At 51.6% G+C, this 21,801-nt stretch overlaps 1 long non-coding RNA gene across 2 annotated transcripts; it reads left to right on the top strand.

Moving 5' to 3' along the window:
* Window positions 1-3,240: 3,240 nt before the first annotated feature.
* LOC146593800 (uncharacterized) lies at window positions 3,241-20,278 on the top strand. 2 transcript variants are annotated; one of them, XR_014896305.1, is made up of 4 exons: window positions 3,241-3,685; window positions 13,056-13,191; window positions 14,871-15,199; window positions 16,610-20,278. It is a non-coding gene; the product is annotated as an uncharacterized LOC146593800 (long non-coding RNA). The 2 variants fall into 2 exon arrangements; XR_014896306.1 differs by lacking the exon at window positions 13,056-13,191.
* Window positions 20,279-21,801: the final 1,523 nt, after the last annotated feature.

Here is a 21,801-nt window from a genome sequence, read left to right as displayed (position 1 = left end):
AGTCCTGCTGCAGGGGGGAGCTGGAGGCAGCAACACCTGGTGGTTTGCAAACTGCCACTCTGGGACTGTGGTTTCCAGAGGGAAAGTTGGGCTTTGACAAGGCAGGAAATGTGTGGAGAGAATGAGCATCAGAACAGGACACTGTGGGCTTCTGGGCCACATGCTCTGCCTGCTGTGCTGCCCTGGCAGGTTACTGGGTGCSCCTGGCAGCAGCATCCAGACAAGCCAGAGGGCTGTGGGGTGCAGGGGCATGGAGTTAGAGCTCTGCAGGTGGAAGCAATGGGCAATTAGTGCAGGCATTAATGCAAGCCTGAAAATCTGGGAATATTCCCTTCTGGTTCCCTGTGCCTGCACCTATGGCATGGTTCTTCTACCAGAACTGACCATGAGTGTTGCTTTACCTCTGTCCTTCTGGCTTTCAGAGAGCTACCAAGGTTGTCTCCATTCTGCTGCTTTGCCCAGTCTCCTGTTCTGCCTGCTTCYGTGGTGCCTTAGTGTGGGAGCCCCTCGTCATCCTCCCTCACTGGGGAGGCAGGACGCCTTGGGCAGAGGCTGCTCTGAAAGCTTGTTTCCTGGGGCCTGGGCAGAGCTGGTGCTTTTAATCTTTTTAGTCCGTGCTGCTCCCCCAGAAGCTGCACATCAAAATGTGCCTCTCCCCAAGGGCTTCATTGCCCCTTTGCTACCTCTCTATTGGTTTCTGAGCGTGTTGCAGGCTCTGCCTTGCAGGAAGGCTGCATGTGCTGGTTTACTGTTGGCAGGTCTTGTCCCACGGTTTGCTTGGTTTTCCCAGCTGGAAAAGAGAAGGTAGAGGAGGGGAGCTTGAGGGTGATAAACTCTGAGGGACCTTCAACTGACTGACATACAGGCAGCCTCTCCCACCCCAAGGCGGGCACCCTGTCCAGCCGAAAGAGGCTGCAAAAGAAAGAGGCTGCCTTGAGGCTGGCCCCAGGGATGGTGTGCTTGTGCTTGCCTTGATCTCCTGGCTCGGAGCCAGCCTGTGGCTGTGGGGCAGGTCTGTGGCCCCCAGGCCTTGCCTCCTCCTGCCGGCAGCCCCCACGCTGTCAGAAGAGACATCCTGGCTTYCTGCAGAGCACGGTGGGTAATTGCAGTGCTCTCATCAATATTGCATGGCTCTTGCCTGGCTCTGGTGGCAGCGTCGGATACCTCTGAGGATGCGCATGGGGTCTGCTGCTTTTCTCCTGCATGCTGCTGGCCACTCTGGCTCCTCTGCCTGCTGGGCTCCCCTGGGCACRGGGCTCCTTCTCCCTGGGGCTGATTTCCCAATGCCTGGCATTTTTGAGGTGGTAGCCAGGGTGTCGGCAGCAACAAAGCTTYGTGGCGGTTTCTTCATTGCATTTCTGCACCTTTCATCTCTTCTTCCCTGCCTCTCGCCTCCCAAGCCTCTTCTGCGGGTCTCACCTCCCTGAGCCTTGCTCTCTCTGTCAAGGGCAGCTCAGTGATCCAGCTGTTGGATGCCCAAAGTTGCCCTCTTCTGCGTGCAAGGGCTCCCACGAACTGCAGGCAAAGGCTGCGACCCGAGCGGGTCGTGGAGGCAGGTGTGAGTGCTGAAGGCTCCGTCTGATGCCTTGCGCTGCCTTTGCCTGCCCGCGCATGCAGAGGGAAGAGCGCTAAATACAGCCGTGAGATCRGCTCCCGGCTGGCGGCCGCTCCCAGGCGCGGGGGTCTCGGTGGACGTGTGGGGCTGGTGCTTTGGTGTGAGTGCCTGCAGGGTGTGCTGTGGCTTCAGCGATGCTCTGAGGACCTGCAGCCCCGGTCAAGTGCCAGGGACAGGAGGGTTTCTTGTTATTTGCATGAAAATTTGCTGGTGAGTGCATCATGGCAGAGGGGTGCTTGGGCGCTGAGTGCCTTGGGGCACAGCTGGCCACTCCTTCTCCAGCGCATCTAGGGCAGCGCTGGGTTTGGAGGAGCYGTATCTGCGGCTGGTCGCTCCTTGGGCAAGCTGGGTGCGTGGTAGTGATGCAAGGCGTGGGGGTGCCAGGCCCTGGGCGAGGTAGTAGTGCTGGGGCTGAGAGCATGCAGACGGCGAGGAGAAACGTGGGAGCTGTGGTGTGGCGCGGCAGTCCCTTGGGCTCATACAGCACAGGGGCTGCTGAGGATGTCACACAACAAGGTCCCTCAGAACTGCCCCAGTGGGACCTCCTACACTGAGCCTGTGTTAGATCTTCATTTCCTTTCTACTGTTTGTCCTTGATGCTCAGGATCCCAAATTCAGACATCTGGGAGAAGATAAGGAAAGGTTGGGGGGGGCATCCTGTGCTGCCGTGTCCAGCGCAGCTGAGCGGGCAATGGGAAGGAGCCCAAAGGATCACCCAGCGAGGAGACTGCTGCAGAAGCTCCTGAGATGCTCTGCCCTGTTTCCAGCCAAGTGACTGACAGGGTCTGGGGGATGGGGAAGGGCTACGGGTGGGGAGCAGATTTAGAAAATGATTTCATTGTTGGTTAAATTTCCTCTGCACTAAAATGTTGCAGAGCTTGGGGAAAAAAAGCAAGTCCCCCACAAAAATAATTCCACAGCCGGCTGTGGCCRTGGATGGGTGTCGAAGGGAAGCCTGCGAAGTCGTCTGCGGTGCAAAACTGCCCCAGTAAAACATGAGATAGAGCACAACAAATCCCACCTCGCACACGCCTGAAAGAGAAATCTCCTTCCCCTGTCTAATCCATTACCACATACTTATTCCTATAACAAATAACTGAGTCAGCGGGAGAAAACCAAATTCAATTTATATCTCAATCCAAGCAAGTACGAAGAGGTTGCCAAATCGGACAATAAAAAACACAATGATCTCAGATGTTTTCCTCGTATATATCAAGAGAAATCGGAGCGGAGGAGCTTTTAGGCAGGCGGCGGGGCTGTCGGGGCCGCTTGCAGGCGTGTTTAACGCRCCCCATGACCATTTCACGCTGGCTTTTTCCCTTCCTCGAGGCACGCTGGTGGTTCAGAAGGGGTTATTGACAGGGGCCGCACGATCTGGAGAAGCCCAGCGAGCTGATGCCAGCAACGTCCGGCATACGTTCCCGGCCCTGCGGCCGCCCGACAACAGATGGGCAGTAGAGATTAAAGGAAGAGCCAGAATGGATAGTTTGATTAACTATTTTCCTGGAAGAAAGAATTTAGCGAGCTCAGTTGAGCCATAAATATACCTGTGATGCTCCTCCTAATAAGTGAGGAGAGCTAGAGAATGGGAAGGGGCAGTTTTTTTGGTGTAAATGAATTTTAGTAAAAATAGTATTGGGGGAATAAAAAGCTGCTAATGGATTAAAGTCAAATACAGCAGTTAACTTTGGCTCGGAGATGCAGTGTTTCCTGGCAAACGTGTGCCATGTCCGGACACTTTGTTATCTGGTCTGGAACCCGAACTTTGGACTTTTCTTTTCCCAAATGTTGAGGATTTTTGGTTTGAAGTTGATCTTCCATGTGTTTTAAAAGCTTAAAAAAAAGCAGGTTAAACAACCTGAGAGTAAAACAAGGTATTTCAGGTGAAAATGATTTTTTTTATTTTTTTTTTATTTTTTTCCCAGAGTGAAGGTCCAGTGAGAGCTGGGAGGACTCRCAGCTGATGGGCATGAGGACGGGAGCACAGGTTGGGCTCGAGCCGGGAGGACGTGTGGCCAATGGGTGTGAGGACRGGGACACACGGGTGCGTGGGACACCCTCCCCAGGCAGGTACCTTGCTCAGGCAGTGCCCAAGTGTTCCCCGTGCTATTTTGCTTTTTGCCAACTCCAACCACAGAACAGCATGAGGGAGAGGAATTAAGTGCTGTTTCTGGGCTACATTAGCAGCAGTTTGGTCTCATTAAAATCTGCTTTCACCTGCTACTAATTTTCCCCTTGTTTTGAAGGCCCCAGTTTGTTGGTTCGTTTGTTTATTTGTCTGCTTGTCTGGATGAGGAGGGAGAAAGAGCTGTTAGCTGTTATTTGCAGTGAGGAAATGACAGCATGTGCTGGCGGGGGCACGCCGGGTAACGAGCAGGCAGTGGGACGGGGAGAAAATTGCTGCAAGAAAATCCATTTTGAATTCTAGCAGCCGTTTGGTGGGGCCTGGGGGCTCGGCCCCGCTGGGGAGCTGCTGTGCAGGGCTTGCCGGCATGGGCAGCCGTGTGGGAGCTGCCGGGGGGACAAGCCTTTGGGAGCCTTTCAGGGAGGGTGTCAGACCGTGTCCACCACCGCRGGAGCTTTCCCGCAAGCCTGCTGGCTGGATCGTGCCTTCTGCCAGAGCGTCCCCATGCCCCTTGAARGCAATCCTCTTTGCTGCCTCTCATTYTGTGCTGGAGATGAGCTCTGGAGGYAGCTCCAGGTGCCCCTCGYGAGCGCTGCTGGATTGCAGTTCCTATAGAAACACCCACGGCAGCCGCTCGCTCCAGCCCTGCGCAGCAAATTCCCGTCTGCCGGCAGCCGCGGTCCGACAGATGCACACCCAGAGCAATTCATCCGGGTTGCCGTGGCAAAGCCACAAATTTCAGCTGCTACCACTAGGATCATTGCTCAGCAGGGACCACCACATCAGGCTGCTGGGACCAAAAGCTGGCCTGCAGGGAGGTGTGGGGAGCCCGGCTCTTCTCTGCAGGAGTTTGTGCTGTGTGCTTGCCCAAGATGCTTGGAGCCAGGGAAGCCCTTCCATCCTGGAACCATCAGCCCCATGTGACTATGGTGCCCCATTGCCTTTTGGAGGCCTCTAGAGGCTGGAAGATGAAATTTGGCAGAGCTTTTGGGGCTGAGGAGCAGGTTATAGTGGCAGGGTGATTTCAGGTGTCGCATGCCAAGGATGCACATTTCATCTCCCCTCCTGCTTCYACCCCAGCCATCAGAGAAGCTGAAGGCAGCCAGGAGGTCCTGTGAAAGGTGCTACAGCACATCAAGGGACTTGTATGAGGTGCTGGGAAAGCCACTTTACAGAGCTGGGTGAGGGAATGGGGAAATTACAGGTGCATGGGGAAAATCACTGCGAGTGTTGGGGCTCAGAGGGGGTGGGATTTGGATGATGCCAAGTGTCAGTCCTCCAAGCAGGCTTGCACCACTCTGCTTCAAACTCTCCAACTCCCTTTACCACCTCCCACACTGTGACAGTGAGCTGGTCTCGTCCCCCAAAGGGGACACAGGCCCAGGACTGCCCGGTGCCAGGGGTGCAYGGGCACAGCCCTGCAGGGACGTGCCGCTGCAAGGCTTGGGGTTGGACGAAGCAGGAAGGCTGAGGAACGTCTCTGGGGGGATGCACAGGTGCTTGGGGGGTTTTGGGAAGCGGAGGGTGTCCATGGGGTGCTAGCAGGCAGGGTAAAGGTGCAGATCGGGGCATGCTTGTGGCCACAGAGCCCTTGGGATTTCTGGGCATCAGATGGTGTGAAGTCCCCTCACAGGAAGCAGGGGGCTGCAGGGGCTTGTGTGAGGTGTTTATGGCTGTGGCAGTGATGTGTGATCCAGTGGTGAAGGCAGGTGATGTGCGTGTGTGTGTGTGTGTGGCTGTGTCCGTGGGAACCCGGCGCACGAGCAAATGAGCTGCAATATTTAACTGCCTCTCATCTGCTGGCTGTACCTGCCCTGAGACAGGCTGGGGAGCACAGCGCACAGGAGCTGTCTCACATTATTATGACAAGTAATTAGGGTGATGTGAGATGCTAAAAAATTACTTTATTAGGCAAAGGCAGCCTATAAACCTCCTGGAATAAACATGCTTTTTAAACAACACCAGATTGTGCATGAAGAAGCTGCTGTCCCTGCCGCTCTYGGCAGCAGCGCACCTTGGCCAGGCAGGCCAGGAGCTCGCTGCCCCAGGGTGCCTGCCTCTCCCGTGGAGACTTCACGGTCCCCATGCCATGCCAGGCAGTGGGACCTGCTCCAGGGAAACAGAAAGCACCAGCCAAGGGGAGCATGGACAAATGCGCCCTGGGGGACTCGGGCAGTGGGTCTCAGATTTGGCTACTCAAAGACCAGTGGTTTTAGGGGTTGCTTTGGTCATTTGGCCAARGGATTCAGACTGCAAGCACACAGCTGATCCAGCCCCAGGAGGATGTGGAGAGTTTTAGTGACTGGCTTTTTAGTGCCCATACTCTGGCTTGCTGCTCTGAAGCTCCAGGAGGGGCAGGAGTTTTCCTTAGCTCCCCAGACCAGTACATAGCCCCTTGCCCCTCTCTGACCTCCACTTCTGGCCATTTCCTAGACCTAGCTGGTGCTTAGCTCTGACCAATGTGTAAGAGGTGTAGCTGGATCTCCAGTCTGCAGGTAGAAATGTAAAACTACAGATTTCCCTCCCAGAAATCATYTCTGGCTGCACCCACGAAGTTTTATTGCTGTGAATTTAGGTAGGCTGTGCTGCCCACCTTGTTATTGTAGGGTCTGTTGTAAGTGCTGGGCAAGAGGGTCATTGCAGATAGGCACAGTYGCAGCTTGGTGAAATGTAGGCTCCATTGCTGCCTGCTACATTTCTACCAACCCATGGCCTGGAGGGGTTTTGTCCAGAGCCTCTGCACTTCACAAGGGTCAGACCATGGTGTGCATGAACGACGGAGGCATGGGGACACGTGGGCAGAGCAAAGACTGTCTGGAAAACCCTTTGCCTGAGGAATACACCTCGGCATGGTCATCCAAATCAAATGAAGAGGTGTGACCAGGGGAGAGTTTCCCCTGTTTTGCCTTAATACCTTTCTGGTCGGTGAGGTCAGAGCACTTGCAGGGTGTTCAGTTCGTGGAGCCCTAGCAGTGTTGTCCCCCACCAGAGGACTGCRGGGTTGGCCCGAGGACTCAGGCAGCCATTGCGCGCTTTGGTAATTTCCACTGAGTTTCCCCCTGTGACCTTGGTTGACTCCTTCAGCCGCTCTATGCCTCAGTTTCCCTCCTTATACTGTGAGTAGTAGCCCGGGTTGGCAGACAAGGGCAACCTTCTAAGAGATATTCGTCACCCTTTGTGCTCTTTTTGCAGTCGGGATTTCTCCGTTTTTCAAAACGCTCTTTTGGAAGTGAGACGTTGCTGAGAACAGCACTTTCCTCGCAGAGGGGTCTCGCTTCGGTGAGACAGGCCCTGGCGGATGGTGACTTGCTTTGGTCTCAGCTACATCAGGGGCATCTCCTCCCTGCAGAAATCCTCCTTTTCCTAAAACCGTGCTGCTCAGGGAAGGGRCATCCCTGCCCTCTCACAGCTACATCCCAGACTTCAGATCTCACAGGGAAGGGAGGAATAGCAAAGGGGATCTGGGGAAATCCATGGGGACAGGCTCTGTCGGTACACCACCTTCAGCTACCTCTGATCCCCCCCAGGCTGAGCGTAGGCTGGAAGCTTGCSTCAAAGCCCTGAAGGGCATGCAGACAGACGGAGCGAAGGCACACGGGGCGTCCTCACCGCTGCTTGAAACACTGGGCCCCTGCCAGGCCCCGAGTCTGGCCCRCAAAGCACCTACTTGTGCGTACTTCGAGCATTGGCAAGCAGCGATCTGSGGATCGGATGAGTGTTAATAAATTCGCAGCGCTGGTGCTGCTTTAGTATTCCTCTAATTGGTGCCATAAAGTTAAACTCGTCCACTTAGAGTTCTGCTGGGAGCTGGGGCCTCCATTTGCAGGTTCCCCTGCGCAGCTAAAGGGCATCGTGCTCACTAATACGTGTTAAATTGGAGCATCACTTTTTAATAAGCCTCTTAATGGCATCGTGTGGATCCTTGGCAGCTTTGGGATGCCTCCATTAGGCTACCCTAGTGCCGCAGCGAGCGCAGGGTAGGGAAGCAGTGCTGGGAACCGGAGGGTTTGAGAGGCAGGTGGCAATGCAAAATGCTCAGGGGTGACCCTGTGTCCTCCTCTGCTGCRTGGGGGAGGCTAGGTCCATCTGCCTGGCAGGGGCCAGGCAAGGGGTGGTTCCTTGAGTAGGGCTGGGAAACCACACACGGGGCTGAAGGAGGCCGCATTCAGCATCCGGCCCCGTCCCGATAGCGCAGCCGAAGTTGGAGCCTGCAGCCGTGCAGGCACTGGGCATGTTTCAGCAGTGTTTCAGCAAGGGAGTGGAAGCACTGCGTGCAGCACGGTGGGATCCTTCAGGGTGGAGATTGCTCTACAGACCAGGGAGGATGCGTGTTTTCATGATGCAAAGAGCAGATCCAGCTCACACCAGAAAATCCGGAAGGTGAAAGCCGCGACGCGTTCRAAAGGGGAGGCCGAGAGATGCTGGTTGTGTGCACTGTCCACAATCGACATCCCCACGTGCTGTGGCAGGTTTTGGGGCGCATCAGGTCCTACAGTGCCCCTTTGCAGAGCTGTGACTTGGTAGATACCGCTGGGGGAACGGCCTTGCCCAGAGCTGGACAAACCAACGCTGCTCCCCGATGCGATTTCTCTCGATCACTCGCTAAAACACCAGCTATGCCTTGTTAGGACCGTCCTCTTTGCGGCCGCCGTCGGTGAGGTCTCGCGTCCAGGGTGACGCTTTCGCCGCGCCTCGCTCTGCGGGCAGCGCGACCCCCCAGATCGATGCTGTCACAGCAGTTCCAGATTTTGGCTCTTCCTGATGTGAATTAGCCCTGCTCGAAACCGTGCCCAGCCCACGGCGCTGCGCACCGGCCCCTGGCTCTGCTGGAGGCTGGCCGGGAGGAGCCGCGGGGCTGCGCGCGTGGGCCAGGCTGGCAGGCGCAGGCAGCGCGACGCGYCCACCGCGTCGCTAAGATCACGAACCGTCCTGCAAAACGCAACTAGAAAGACACAGGCCGTAGAATCATCTAGGCTGGCTTCACTTGTTCAACGCTCAGAGCAAAGAACGAAGCTAACATGAAACAAGCACTATTTTTATCTAATCCCTCTGCTTCAATAACAAGGAGGTGGAGGGGTTTCRTTATTAGTAACGGGGATGAGGGTGTTTTTAAAAGTCCCTGATGATTTTCTAGTCACGTGTGTGTCACCTCTCGCTCTGCTCGCTCCGCCTGCCTCAGCCTCCTGCCACGAGGCAGGACGGCAAGGCAGCCGCTCGCCGTGCCCGCGGCCAAACCGTAACAGCCCTGCACTGTCCAACAGCTTCATACGTATTCCCACGCTTGATCTCCGGGCACGCCGAGGTTTAACTGATAAACACCCACAAGCAGAAAGCACTTTGTCAAACTCAACCCTCGGCAGCACCATSCGCCACGGACGGGACAGGCTGGGACTGGCTGCGCGCGGGGGAAGAGGACGGCGAGGGGTTTGTCACCTCCAGACCAAGCAAATTTGAGGCCAAAGCCGCGGAAGGGAACGAATGCAATTTTTGTCAGTTCCATCCGCGCCGGCGAATGCAGATCATGAATTACACACCCGCCAGATGACAGGCTGACATTTTAGCTCCAAACATTCTCCTATAATTAGAGAATCTAATGCAATACAGGGAATGGCTCCATTTTACACACACATTATCGTAATGCCTTTAAATAAGATAATTGATTATGCCTCTGCATAAGAAAGTAAAATATTCAGTGTAATTAAAACCGACATTCAGATTTTGGCATGCTGACAGGTGAGGCCGTGTGTCATTTTATAAATCTTTAAAGTGATATTCACACCCACATTTGAGTTCCCAAAGTTTGGGRAGAAAAAAAAACAGAAAACAAAAAACTTGCAGCTGAGCTGCTTCTTATCTTGAGTTCAAATGTGTTTCGATGACGGATTTCTTTTTTTTCCCCTCTGCTCTCGTTTGTCTTCATTTCAGCCTTATAGCATCAGCTGACAAAAAACCCTGCAGTAAGACCACTGTGAACAGGGATATTGGTAGATCTCATCTGATAGGCAGGATTTGGCCAGCTCTCTGCTTGCAACAACCCCCTCCGAGGAGCTCTTCTGTAGCACTGCTGAACTGGCAGGCAGTATTTTCCAGCCTGTGTGTACCCTGATTTCGATGCCTAAACCACTGCCTGGTGTATATAGCTTCTCCTGCAATGGAAAAGTTCGTGTAGGAGCAGGCAGAATACTTTGTGTGCGTTGCATCTGCCAAAAGCCTTGATCCTTCCTGATGAGAGATGAAGGGAATTATGTCCTTAATGCAATGGGTGGAAGCGTGAGGCAGCCAGGATGGGGCTGTTCTGGGAAAGGCAGGTCTTGGTGAGTCTRGGTGCATGAGCAGACATGCTGGAGGAAGCCAGGGGAGGTCCACACTGGCACCGCTCTCTAGCCTCGCTAYCTGGGCTGAGGTGAACTTGTTTATCCTTTGTGGTTGTTTTCATGCTGTTGTGGACTGAGTGTTTGTTGCTTCCCATTCAGTGCAGTGGGTTTTATGGTTGGAGGTGCCTGTAGGGATTGTGCTTCTGGATACAACAGGCCTAAAAGCTGCTCAGCCCCCTTTGTGAAACGCGGTGGTTGGAGTGCATCCTGCTGCCAAYGGAAAAAGTTTGTATGACAAATTAYCTCACTGCTATGTAATGAAACCTACCTGTTAAAGAAAATGATGGGCCCTAAGGTCTCAGGGCTTTGGAAGGGATTCTTGAGGTCTTAAGAAAGCTTCTAAGATGCTTGGTCTGCTGCATTAACATGTGCCTGACTGCTGCTCGTTGAAATGTTACAAACAGCAGCTTAAACTCTTCCAGGATCTCTGCTATGCTGTAAAGCTCTCCTCATTATCCTGTAGCACATTCTTTAGTGAGATCTTGTCAGGATCTGGGCAAGGGATCTCCAGCTTGCTCTCTGTGCTCTGGATCCATCCTTGTCCCCTCTGAAGGTAACTGATAAATGGGAGAATCAAGGCTTTGACCATTGCGTCTGCCTTCTGCCTAATAAACCAGCTCCCTTGGACCCAGGCCAGTCTGCCATCAGCTGTAAACAGCTGCCACTTCATTCCTTGTCAAACAAGCCGCCCTACAAAATGGTTCCTCTTCTATAGCGAGGGTTACCTGTTCATTAACTACCTGCTTCTAGCATCCCATCTAGTCTTGAAAAGTACCAAAATATCTGGCCTGGAAGCCATGGCAGTTTCCAGTCCTGTATAGGGTCTGTTCAGGAGGTCTTGTGGTGTGTCACATGCCTGGTTTACAGGAGGAAGGATGCAAGAGGGTCAACGGCTCACACCAATGGCTTGCACTAGTGTGCAGAATGGCAGGTATGAGATACGGTTTCCATTGGTACTTCCTGCATTATWTTGCTACCCAAACTTGTAGTGACAGCTTTTCCTGTTATATATCCACCCGGTCTCCATGTCCCTCAGCCTTGYCTGGACCTGGCAGGATGTGGGCAAGGGAGTGTGAGCTGCAGAAAGCAGAGGCTGGCCCTGAGGACGAAGCTGGAGGAAGCCCCTGTGTACTATGAGGTGGGAAGAGAGGCTTCCTCGGGTGCTAGCCTGGTTCTGTGTCCCCTCCCAGCCCTCCCTGGGGCCTTGTGATGAGAGAGCAGGCAAATGCAGCTCCTAGGGCTTGCTGTCTGCAATGGGCTCTGGCAAAGGAAGGAGGAGGAGGAGGAGGAGGAGGGGGGCGAGGGGCCCACCAGTGGCTCTGTCTGCTCAGCTTGCATTAGCAGGCTGCTGCTGACTCTTTGCTGCTCCTGAGGCCATTACACGAGGCTTGCAGGACTGCGGTCAGCAGTACGGGGCGCCTGAACCCGCTGGGATGCTGGCGGCGGCCAACAGCTCGTACCCTCCTCCGCTCTTAAGTGGGCTTGTGACAAAACACACTGGTGTGCTTGGAAAACAGAGCCATGTTTAACTGTCTTGTTTAAAAGCACTGCTTTGCCTCCCACCTGCAGCATCCCCGCCGAGGCTGCCTTCTTGGAGCTTGCTGCAGGCTCCCAGTCTCGCTTTGGCTCCCAGTGCTTGGCTAGGAGAGGTGCATAGGGTGAGAAGAAGGGACCAGGCTGTCCCATGATACACGGGTGCCCAGGCATTTGGCAGGGGGATTGGAACTGGGCAGATATGACTCTAGGCCCAGCACCACTTCATGACTGCTTGAAGTGTGTGTGTGTGTGTGTGTGTGTGTGTGTGTGTGTGTGCGTGTGTGCGCGCGCGCGCATGGGGGGTCTGAGGGGACAACGAGGCTGTGAGGACCTTGGTGCAGGCTCTGGAGGTGGGATTTGACCAGATCTGATGGTCTGAATGCTGGTGCCTATCCTGCAGCCAAAGCCTAAGACCACCAGAGCATCCTGGCCACAGGAACCGGTTGTGTAGTCCTGCAGAACAACGGTCCCACAGCCTTTGGGAGCAGTATCCAAGACCTCCATGAAGGTTTGGATAAAACACATGTAGACACACAAGGCTGGCCACACCACAGTGTGTGAGAAAAGACCTTAATTCAATACACTTTACGCAGAGGGGGCAAGAGTTTACATGGACCTGGCTCCCTGGGGCTGCCTCCTGTGTCCTGAGGCATCCTGCATACCCAAGGAGCCACTAGCTGGTGCCCACAGAAGAAAAGAGATGAGGAGGAGGCTGGCCGGACTGCCAGCACAAGGAAGAGGGTCCCCTGTGGTACTGTGCCAGAGCAGCTCCTTCTCCTGGGAGTCTGACTCTGGAGCTCTACCATACCAATGAGAGAACAGCAGCTCCAGGACACCTAATAGAAATAATGGYTACGACAATAATAAGCATCATTCATTTACTAATGGGGAAACTGAGACGTAGAGCTAGGCTATAACTTGTCCTAAAGGTCTCAACTTTTCTGTCTGGTCTCCCAGTCTCCTATTCTTGAGGGAGGCCAATAAAGGAGCCCAGGAGTTATGACTCTCCCAGAGTGCCCAACATTTCCAACTCCTTCCCATTTGTGACCCCACTTTCTCCTACATAAGCAAGATCCAAGGAGCAATGCCTAGGTAGAAAGTGTCACCTCTTCCTGCTGCCTGGACATCCCTTTTGCACCCCCTGCTCCAACTACAGGGTACCAGGAAGCCTCACAGCCCTTGCAGCCTCCTGGCCCACATGTCCCCTGGCTGTCTCTCCCTTGGGTGCTCTTGCTCTCCCACCATCACACGCCAGCTCTTGCAGACCATCTAACAGTCTTGCAAATGCGCTCTCTCCCCCTCCTCCGCATGCGCTCTCTCTCACCCTCGCACACCCACACGTGCTGAGATGATGCATGCCAGAGAGGAGCGTGCGCGATTAACATTAGTCACTGGTTCCCTGTAGGAGGAAGGTTGCAAGCAGAGGAGGAGGCACACAGGCACAGTGCAGAGCAAGACCACAGCCCAGAGGGGCAGCCACCAGCTTGTGCATGGTGTTGCTGTTGACATCCCCTCCCCTGACAGCCAAACACTGGGACCARGTGAGGGGACTAATTGCACCACTTGATTTGGACCAAGCAGTGTGTTCTGACTGGGGAGTTGGGAGCAGGTGAAGAGCTTGTGGAGGTGGAGGGTAGTGGGGARTGATGCCGGCAGGACTCCTGTGGAGGAGGAAAAAACATGCCAGGGGCATTGCAGCCCCCAGGGAGGAACAGGACTGGACTGCACAGGAGCTCTGTGACCAATGACGTAGGGTGCGTGACTAAAGCTGGCCCTGGCAGGCAGGCTCTGAGAGGCAGAGCCATGAGCTGGTGTTTCCCCTGGGAATGGAACAGCAGCATTGCTGAGCATCCCTTTTTGGGGGGAGGAGGACCTGAGTGTGAAAGAGTTTGAGGGTAAGTTGCTAAAGCTGGAGGAGCTGGGGACTGGAGATGGGAGAGCAAAGCACCTGAGCAGTTTGGCTAAACGATGGATATGGGCAAGAAACCTGAGCAGGGGCAGAAAAAGGCAGTTGCATGGAGGATAGGAGCCCTTTTRGGGGGCCTAAGGGGAACAGAGCAGGGCTGAGCACAGGGATATTTGCCTTCTGGTAGCTTCCAAGACRTGAGGAGTCCTGCTGGGAGCATCCTTGCAGGGAGCCCTATGAGGCAATGTGCACACCAGCATTTCTGCTTTCCTGTTGCTGTCCTGGCATCCTGCAGGTCTTTAATGGGTTCACCTCCCTTTGCCTTCTCTAAGCTCTTTTCAGGGACTTGTGGAAAGGTCAGCCTGGAGGTATCCTCTGGTAGACTCACTCTACAGTGACTACAGTCTCTCTCCACCCAGCCCAGGACTGGTGTGTGTCTTGACTGAGAAGGATGGAGTAACAGCTCAGATCTGTGATGTGCTGTGTTTGCCAGCCACCTTCCTATCAACTGTTTMCAACTTCTTCCAACTCAGTGGAGTGTGTGGGCAGCAGATCAGAGGACAGAGTTAYCACAAATGCTTAGTTTCACCATCTCCTTCCTTACAAATTAGCTGTAGCCCAGTCTGCAGGTGAAGGCAGGCTGCCTTCCTCCGTTAAACAGCAAAGCTGCCCTGTTTTCAAGGTGAGTGGAAGTACAAACCAGTAGAYGTAAAGCTCTGGCCCTGAGGAATTGATCATTTTTGTTCCTGGTGCTGTCAACGGCGAGACCCAGGCAGTCAGAGGTGGCACCAGCAGCATGCTGTGGCTTGGTAGGCACAGTAGGCTTTGGGCTGGGGCATCTAATGTGGCTTTCATCATCTGGCTTTTCATCATCTGGCTTTCATGCCTTGCTTCCCCTTTCTCCCTCCCACCTAACACTTCAGCCTGTCTTGATGTGCGCCACCATCCTCCCCATTTCCCCCTGCCCACCCAGGTGGGGTTGGGGAAGGGCGATCCTGCTCAGATGGGACCTTGTGCTGGGAAGTGAGCAATGAGCATGCAATCCAGCATGCCTTGTGCRCGAGGCTGGTCCTGGGACCTTCTGGCTATCCCTTCACTGTGAGCTACTGCTTTACAGCTGGTGTGTGCCTGACACCTGGCTCTCTGCTGTGAACCCTCTGTCTCTGGCTGGTGTGTAATATGTGTGTGAGCRTCTGAGCCTGTTCCTGCCTTGACTGGTATCCACTGCGGTATTGTGCTTGCTTCCTTCCATGCCTTGTGTATTCATTTTACCTTATACATACGTTGCCTGTAGACTCTCTTTTGTGTTTTCAGCTGTGTACTTGTCTTTCATCCCATACTCCATTGGGCTGTTGCAATTACTTTCCCAAGCTGGGCTGAATCATTAAAGGATTAAGAAAATCTTTGAGAAGATGACTGGGGGACTGATGGAAAATGACTGTTTTTAACATTAACTGTTACACCAAGCTTCAGCTCCATTTTTCTTCCCATTCAAGCTGGAGTTGTCAGACTTCAGCTGGTCCTTTTGTTTCTATTTACCCTGCTCCTTGAATGTGCCAGCAGAAGATGAATGTAACAAAGTACCAACTTTCATTAAATGTGCTGATTTACCTGGGAAACCTGGAACCCCAATGCATTGACAGGTAACTGATGAATCAGAATAGCATTCATCCATTAACTTTGAAATGCAAAACACTACCTTGGCGTTTCAGCATTTTGCACCTAGTCCAAAGTAAAACTCAATAGGTAGAAAACAGGCAATTGGGAAGCTAAAAAAGTAATGGTTCCACCTTGTATCTGTTAAAATGATTGCATCAGCTTTAATTACAACAGAACTTCCTGCCTTTTAAAGTAGTAAGGTGCACATCGTATTTTCAGCTTTCGTGCCTCCGTCTGGCTCTAGCACTAAGATGGTTTCTTTCATGCCTTCAAAACACTGTGAAATTAAAAATCACATTGTTTTCCTTTGAACATCCACAAAGATACCAAAACCAGAAAGATTGGGAGCTAAGACGCTGATTTGACTGAGTATTATTTTGCTTTCAAGAAAACATTTTTTTCCCATGTTACAGCAAATTTTGTGCTGATAAAAAATTAAGGAGTGTGGACTGACAGCCTGGGGAGACTTTGCTCGTCAGTTTGTCATGAAGYTTGGGAAACAGACACAGACACTTGAAAAAAATGCTCGCACATCTATGAGAAGGAAGGAAATTTGGACTCAGTTGCCCTGTTATCTTTGGCCCATGTTGTTTAGCTTCACCATGGGTCTTATAGATGCACATGAAGAGAACRTTCCTGACACTGTCGTTGCATTCACAAAGTAGCCCCTAATGGGAAAAACCACAGAAAAGTACCRGTAATTGTAGAAATGAAACAGTTCCACCATGGGTTCTGGAGCTACCCAAGGGTCAGACCACAGGGGGCTTAGTTTGAAGCCTTGGCTTTGTAAACCAAGAAGTAGATCACAAACTACTGTAGTTTTGGTGCAAAGTTTGGATGGGAGGATTGTTCTCTCCATCTGTTCTTCTCATAGACAATCTGTCTTCGAAAGTCATTGCTGCATAAATCTGGAGGAAGTATAAATGCAGGAGTACCTGAATATTGTTTAACAGATTGGGACACACATTTTTCAAAACATATAGAGATCTTCCTTACRTTCCTCCATTTATATCAGAGACATTTTTTCTCAGGAACATTCTTGCATTGGAATGTTCTTAGGTTTGGGGCCAACTGAGTTAATTTTCAGTAGAAAACTTTTCTATGCAAACACTGTTGTGAATATTTCTGAAATTTGCTTTCATTTCTTTCGCTGTCTACTTCCTTTCCAACCAAATTCATGCTTTTCATCAAAGCAGTTCAGGAGGTTCATTAGCTATGAGCATTCAGTATCACAAACTCCTGCTCTGGAAACAAAGTGGCTTGAGGTGTTCATCCATGCACCTCAGCCAGAACTCATTCTGATATTAAAACAAACAAATAAAAAAATACGAAGTCAGGTCTTGATTCCTGTGAACTGCTCTGACTACATGTACTTTTCTTCATTCCTTGGACAGGAGGTCTGGGAGATGCCCTCCTGTTGACAGTGAGATCTCTTGCACGATTCATCCTGAACAACCATTAATGCATTTAGCACAGTGGCTTTTAGCGTCATGAACTCAAGGACCACTACAACTTTTCCAACAGCAACACAGCTGAAGAGTGTTGAATGGCAGAAAGGAAATTACTTTTCTTTGTAACCTTTTCATGAGTCTATGCAAGTAGTTGACAGACCCTCAGGCCTCAAGGACCACAGTTTGAAAGTCACTAACTTATCAAACTACATATGAAGAACGCTTCATCTAACTTCTCTGGGTGAGAATTAAATTTTGCGAGTGGCAAAATTTCATGCAGATATAGGAGGARATAAGAAGATACTGACACTGCAGTGGAAATTTGGATATTCTTGACAGAGATGGGGAGCTGTTCTCTGCAGTAAAATCTTTCCTCATGGTGAGCTGAGCCCTGGCTGTGGATCCACAAAAAGCTGCCTAAGGAGACAAACCTGGCTCCTTCACATCRTTTCCAGCTGAGAAGCAGAACAGATGTGGTATTGCTGACCCCAGACATTCAGAGCTTATGAGTCTGCTCTCCAAATTCAAACAAAAATATTAAATGTTGATCTCTTTTTGCTTGCCTTCTGGGTCTGGAACCAGTAGGTTACTCTCAAATAACACTCAAAGCCTTTATTTATTTTTCCCCCCAGCCACAAGAACTAGAACATTTCTGCTCYCGTCATAAACTGAAAGCTGAGAGTCTTGCTGAATCACTTGTCTCCAGGAATGAGATCTTTGAGGAAAATACCCAGCATCAGGAAGTTTGCAGTGTACTCATGAGACCTGGCAATGCTGCCAGRAGATGAAACCAAAAATGATGTCATACAGCCTTGTCAGGAAGRACAACATAAGGATTGTATTTGAGGAGCATACACAATCCTGGTCTAAGAGCAGGACTCTGTGATTGTGACCGTGTCATATGTCTTGGGATAGTCTAATGCTGTGGGATGTCACATCAGCCAGTAATCACTGAAGCAGGCTTAGACATAAGCCAATCCTAGCCTCTTCCCACTCTGCCACATCTTCACTTAATGTAGAGGTAAACATAAAGACAACGTCTTCTCAGTGAGGTGTCCCCAAAAGTAAATACTGTAAGTAYCCTTGGGATATTGGACCAGTGATATGGGGATGCTGGGAGAGAGGCTGCCTGGAAGGAAGGAAAAGAGGAGATGAGGGAGGAAGAGCTATASCTCAGTGTAGAGACACACATGGAGGAGGCCATGCCATGTCCGCAAGGCAATGTGCACAGCTTCTGTGAGCAAGCTCAATCTGATATGAGAAGCCATTTGCGGTAGCTCTAGGTCTCAGCCTTGCTCATCCTCAGCCCTAGACTAAGAGGGAAAAACATCCTATTGTGCAAGGAAAGATACCCCCAGCCAAATTTTGCTGACAGTTTGGTGTGGTTGGTTACATGGTGCAGAAYCCCACAGGCAGAGCCCTGGAATGACCTGATTTCCCTGGGCCATAAGGTCTCAAAATCCAGCTACCTGGAGAAGCCTCAACTGGAAAARAGAGGGAGAAAAGAGATGAAAATAAGGATGGAGAGAATGAACCCCCTATTTTTCTGTTTTCATGTGTCTTCTCTACCCCCCTTTTCTCCATTCTTCAGTCTTCATATTCTTTCTGGGAGAAAGCTGCTGTTGGAAAACAGAGAGAGAAGACGACAAACACTGCTGTGGAATTATTTAACGAGCCAGAATGAATTGCATTTGAAATCACTTAAATGGGATCTGGGAGTATTTAACTACAGCACAGGAACTTAACAAGAGTGGGAAAGGATTCTGTGCTAATTGCTGGCAATGATATACCTATGGAGAGAGAATATGCAGCAATTAGTAAGCAAGGCTGTAATTTCAGCCTAAGGTCCCTGCCTGCCTTAGAATATGGCATGGATTATCTGCTGGAAGGAAGACAGAGGCCTCGGTCCGTAGGTGACCAGAGAAACTAGCAGATGAGGTTCTCATTAAGAAGTCATTAACCCAGTTTTTCATGGAGTGGCATGCAGGAGATGGGTCTTGTTAGGACCCAGCTGTCCCTTCATGCCACCCTAGTTTGACTCTTGACCGCATGTTCCCCAACCTAGAATGACTCAGATTCGCAAAACAAAAACAAAATACAGAACCCAGCTCAGCCCATGCCTTACTGTTTTACCAGCTTCCTTGTCTGCCTCCAGGCTGCCCAGATACTACAGGAACTGATCCCATCGCCAGGTCCCCCTTTAACCTTGGGCAGCTCCTGCAGCGGAGGGGGGGCTGAGGACCAATTTGCCTGTTTCTTGCAGAGAACTTGGCAACTCCAAGGCATCCTCATGTCCTGACAGCCAGAGTTGTTACCAGATTTGGGGAACCAGCAGGACAAGAGCACTGAGCTGGTTATCTGCACGTTACATAGTCTTGCCCACATCCTCCATGTGGGCAGAGCCTAGGGATGAGGACCCTTGGGTTGAGTGAGGTAACTTCAGGGTGCTGGCTGCAGGTGGCAGGGCCACACTGGGATAGTGGRTGAGATTTAAGGAGGATTAATGAATGAGGGTGAGGTAAGAGTTCTGTGGAGGACACCTTTGCAGCAGCCAGTCCTCCCCAGATGCACAGGAACCAGTACCCAGCAGCAGGCTGGCATAGAAATGATGTGGATGGAAGAGGAGTCTGGGYTTGAGAACAGGGACTACGGAAGTGTCCACAGAGGCTAGACCCTGTGGTCCCACTCTGTTGAGCCTGCAAAGCTGTCAAACGAAAGACGGCCAGCAGCAGTAATGTCCGAAACCCCAACCTGAGCAGRGCCACGCCGATGGGGGAAAGACTGTCGTTCGAGATGGGACAGGGTCATGCTAATAGCAGCCCTGGGAGGGTGTCCTCGCTGCAGGGGAAAGCAGAAAGCCACCAGCTCTTGGCTGTGCTGCTGACACTGAGCAGCTGCACGCAGCCTCCGCCAGCCTCTGCTCATTGTTTCCTGGTCCTGCTGCTCCCTGTCTCCATTCTCTCCCTGTGATGCCTCTGTCTTTAGCTTTTGTCTTTCAATCAATTTTCATCTCAGTAATTCCCATTCAATGGTTAGTCCCTGATCTTTCTAATTGAGATTAGAGCTTCATATAATAGGGAGGGGAGGAGGGAGACTATTTTTAATTTGCTACGTTCCCATTAATAACAAGTTCTAATTAAAAAACCTCCATCTCCATCCTCCCAAGTTCAGAGGAAAAGTCTCTTCAACTTCTGTTGGAATCTTCTCCTGATAAATTGGTACCACAGCCTCCTAGAACAGCTGGTCCTCTTTAGCAGGCATAGTAATTAATGGGAATAATAAATGCATTCAAAGCAGGTTCGTAACCCTCCTTTCTGTGCACTCAGGCTTCCCTTTGCATTGCAAGAGACACGCATCAACATTTCCACTTGCAAAACAGGCCCAAAAGAGCTGCCTAAGTCTAACAAGCCCGGGTTTCATTAGCACTCTCTGGCCCATAATAAACCTTCCGACACAAAGGATCCCCAGGGGAAGGGAGGTTCCCTCTTGCCTGGGAATGAGGCTGATGCACAGAGCAGGGACGATATCKCAGAGTAGCTCTGTGGCCATTGAGGACCTTGTGCTGGCTATGAGTTTCTCATTGCATCTCCCCAGCTACCACAGGGAGAAATTTATGTTCTCCCTTTTACCTGCAGCATAGCTGATGGGGAATAGTGTTAGGTTTATAGGATATAGGACAGGTGCTTGGGCACAGACTCACGTTCATAYTCCACTCCTCATAGCAGGGTGAACATGAGTACGGCTTACCCTCATCCTCAGCTGCTGGCAGGAGCAGGGTGGCACCATGCATGCTTGGATGTCCAGACAGCACGGAGCATCCCAGAAGACCAGTAGCCCCCTTGGGCATGGGACAGCAGGGAGGTCCCTGCACCAGCTCTGGCAGCTCTCTGTCAAGCCCACCCAGGAACTGCAAACACTTGCTCAGGTGTACGGCTGGGACTGTGCAAAACCTTGCACCTGAAAAAAACAGATGGATATTTGGGGCATTTGTGTGTGTTTACRCACACCTAGGCCTTTTAATCTACGACATTTTGGCCATAGCCTTGATGTGCCACACTGAGGGAGCCCAAAGAGGCTTTACAAGAACTAAAGAGAGAGTTTGCAGGTGCCAGYGTTGGCAGGAGAGGACCAGCTCTGCCTGCTCCTGTGTGAGGCTGCTGTTGCTGCCTAGGCAGGGCAAGGGGAGGTGGGAAGGGGTCTCCGGGAGGGAATTTGCTTTGCCACTGGCYTGTGTGGTGCAAGAATACGGAATAGGAGACCAGGATTTTCATTTCTCTCCAGCTCCAGTTCTTCTCCAGTGCAAACATCTCTCTGCCTAGGATGYAGGTGCTGCATTAGAGTGGACAAATATTGCTACCTTGCACTAGACATGCAGTGAGTCTGAGAACCAGGTGAAGCAAAAGCTAAGGTCACACCATGAGCTAGGAATGAAACTTAGATGTCCTGATTCCCATTCCTGGGGAACACGGGGCCATACCTGCTCAGAGAATGAGACAGTGTGGACCACATCAAGCCTGGGTTGCCAGTCCTAGCACAGCTCAGCAAAAGCATGAGATTCAGCAATCTGCACTTCCCCAGGCCTCCCTTTGCCCAGGTCTCCTTTACATCAGCTGCTGACTTGGAGTTCCTTGAACATGCACATCAGCTACGCTGGGGATGGATGTCCTCTTACTATCCCCCTTGTTTGCCTTTGTTCTCCTCTGCTGAGTTAATGGACTCATCTCAGGAGTGGACRAACCGGGAGCCATCAGTGCAAATATCCCTGAGATGAGCAATCTGTCCTGAGAAGTGATTTCAATTAAAGAGTCATTAGTGTGAAATCTTATCCAGCCCAGCTCCCATTTGCAGGAGGTCCTTCTCCCCAGTCCAAGCCCTATCTGCGGTTGGAGTATGCTGCTCCTGCAGGAGCCCTCCAGTTTTGCTAAAACACAGCAGCTGCTGCTAATAAACAAACATATTGATCATAGAGATATGGGCTGTCAGGGACTTAATTCATGAATGAAATGTGCTTTAAGAGTGCCCGGTAGGCAAAGGCTCTATTTAAAGAGCTTGTAGACAAGATGGTACTTGGAGGTGGGAACTGAGAAGCCTATCCAGTATTTAGCACTGGGCTGTCATAGTCAGGGGCTAACATA

This window comes from Rhea americana, unplaced genomic scaffold, assembly GCF_003343005.1.
Source record: "Rhea americana isolate MKP2758 unplaced genomic scaffold, rheAme1 scaffold_28, whole genome shotgun sequence".
Taxonomy (NCBI): Eukaryota; Metazoa; Chordata; class Aves; order Rheiformes; family Rheidae; genus Rhea; species Rhea americana.
Note: the sequence above shows the minus strand (reverse complement) of the source record. Positions and strands in the feature narration are given on the sequence as shown.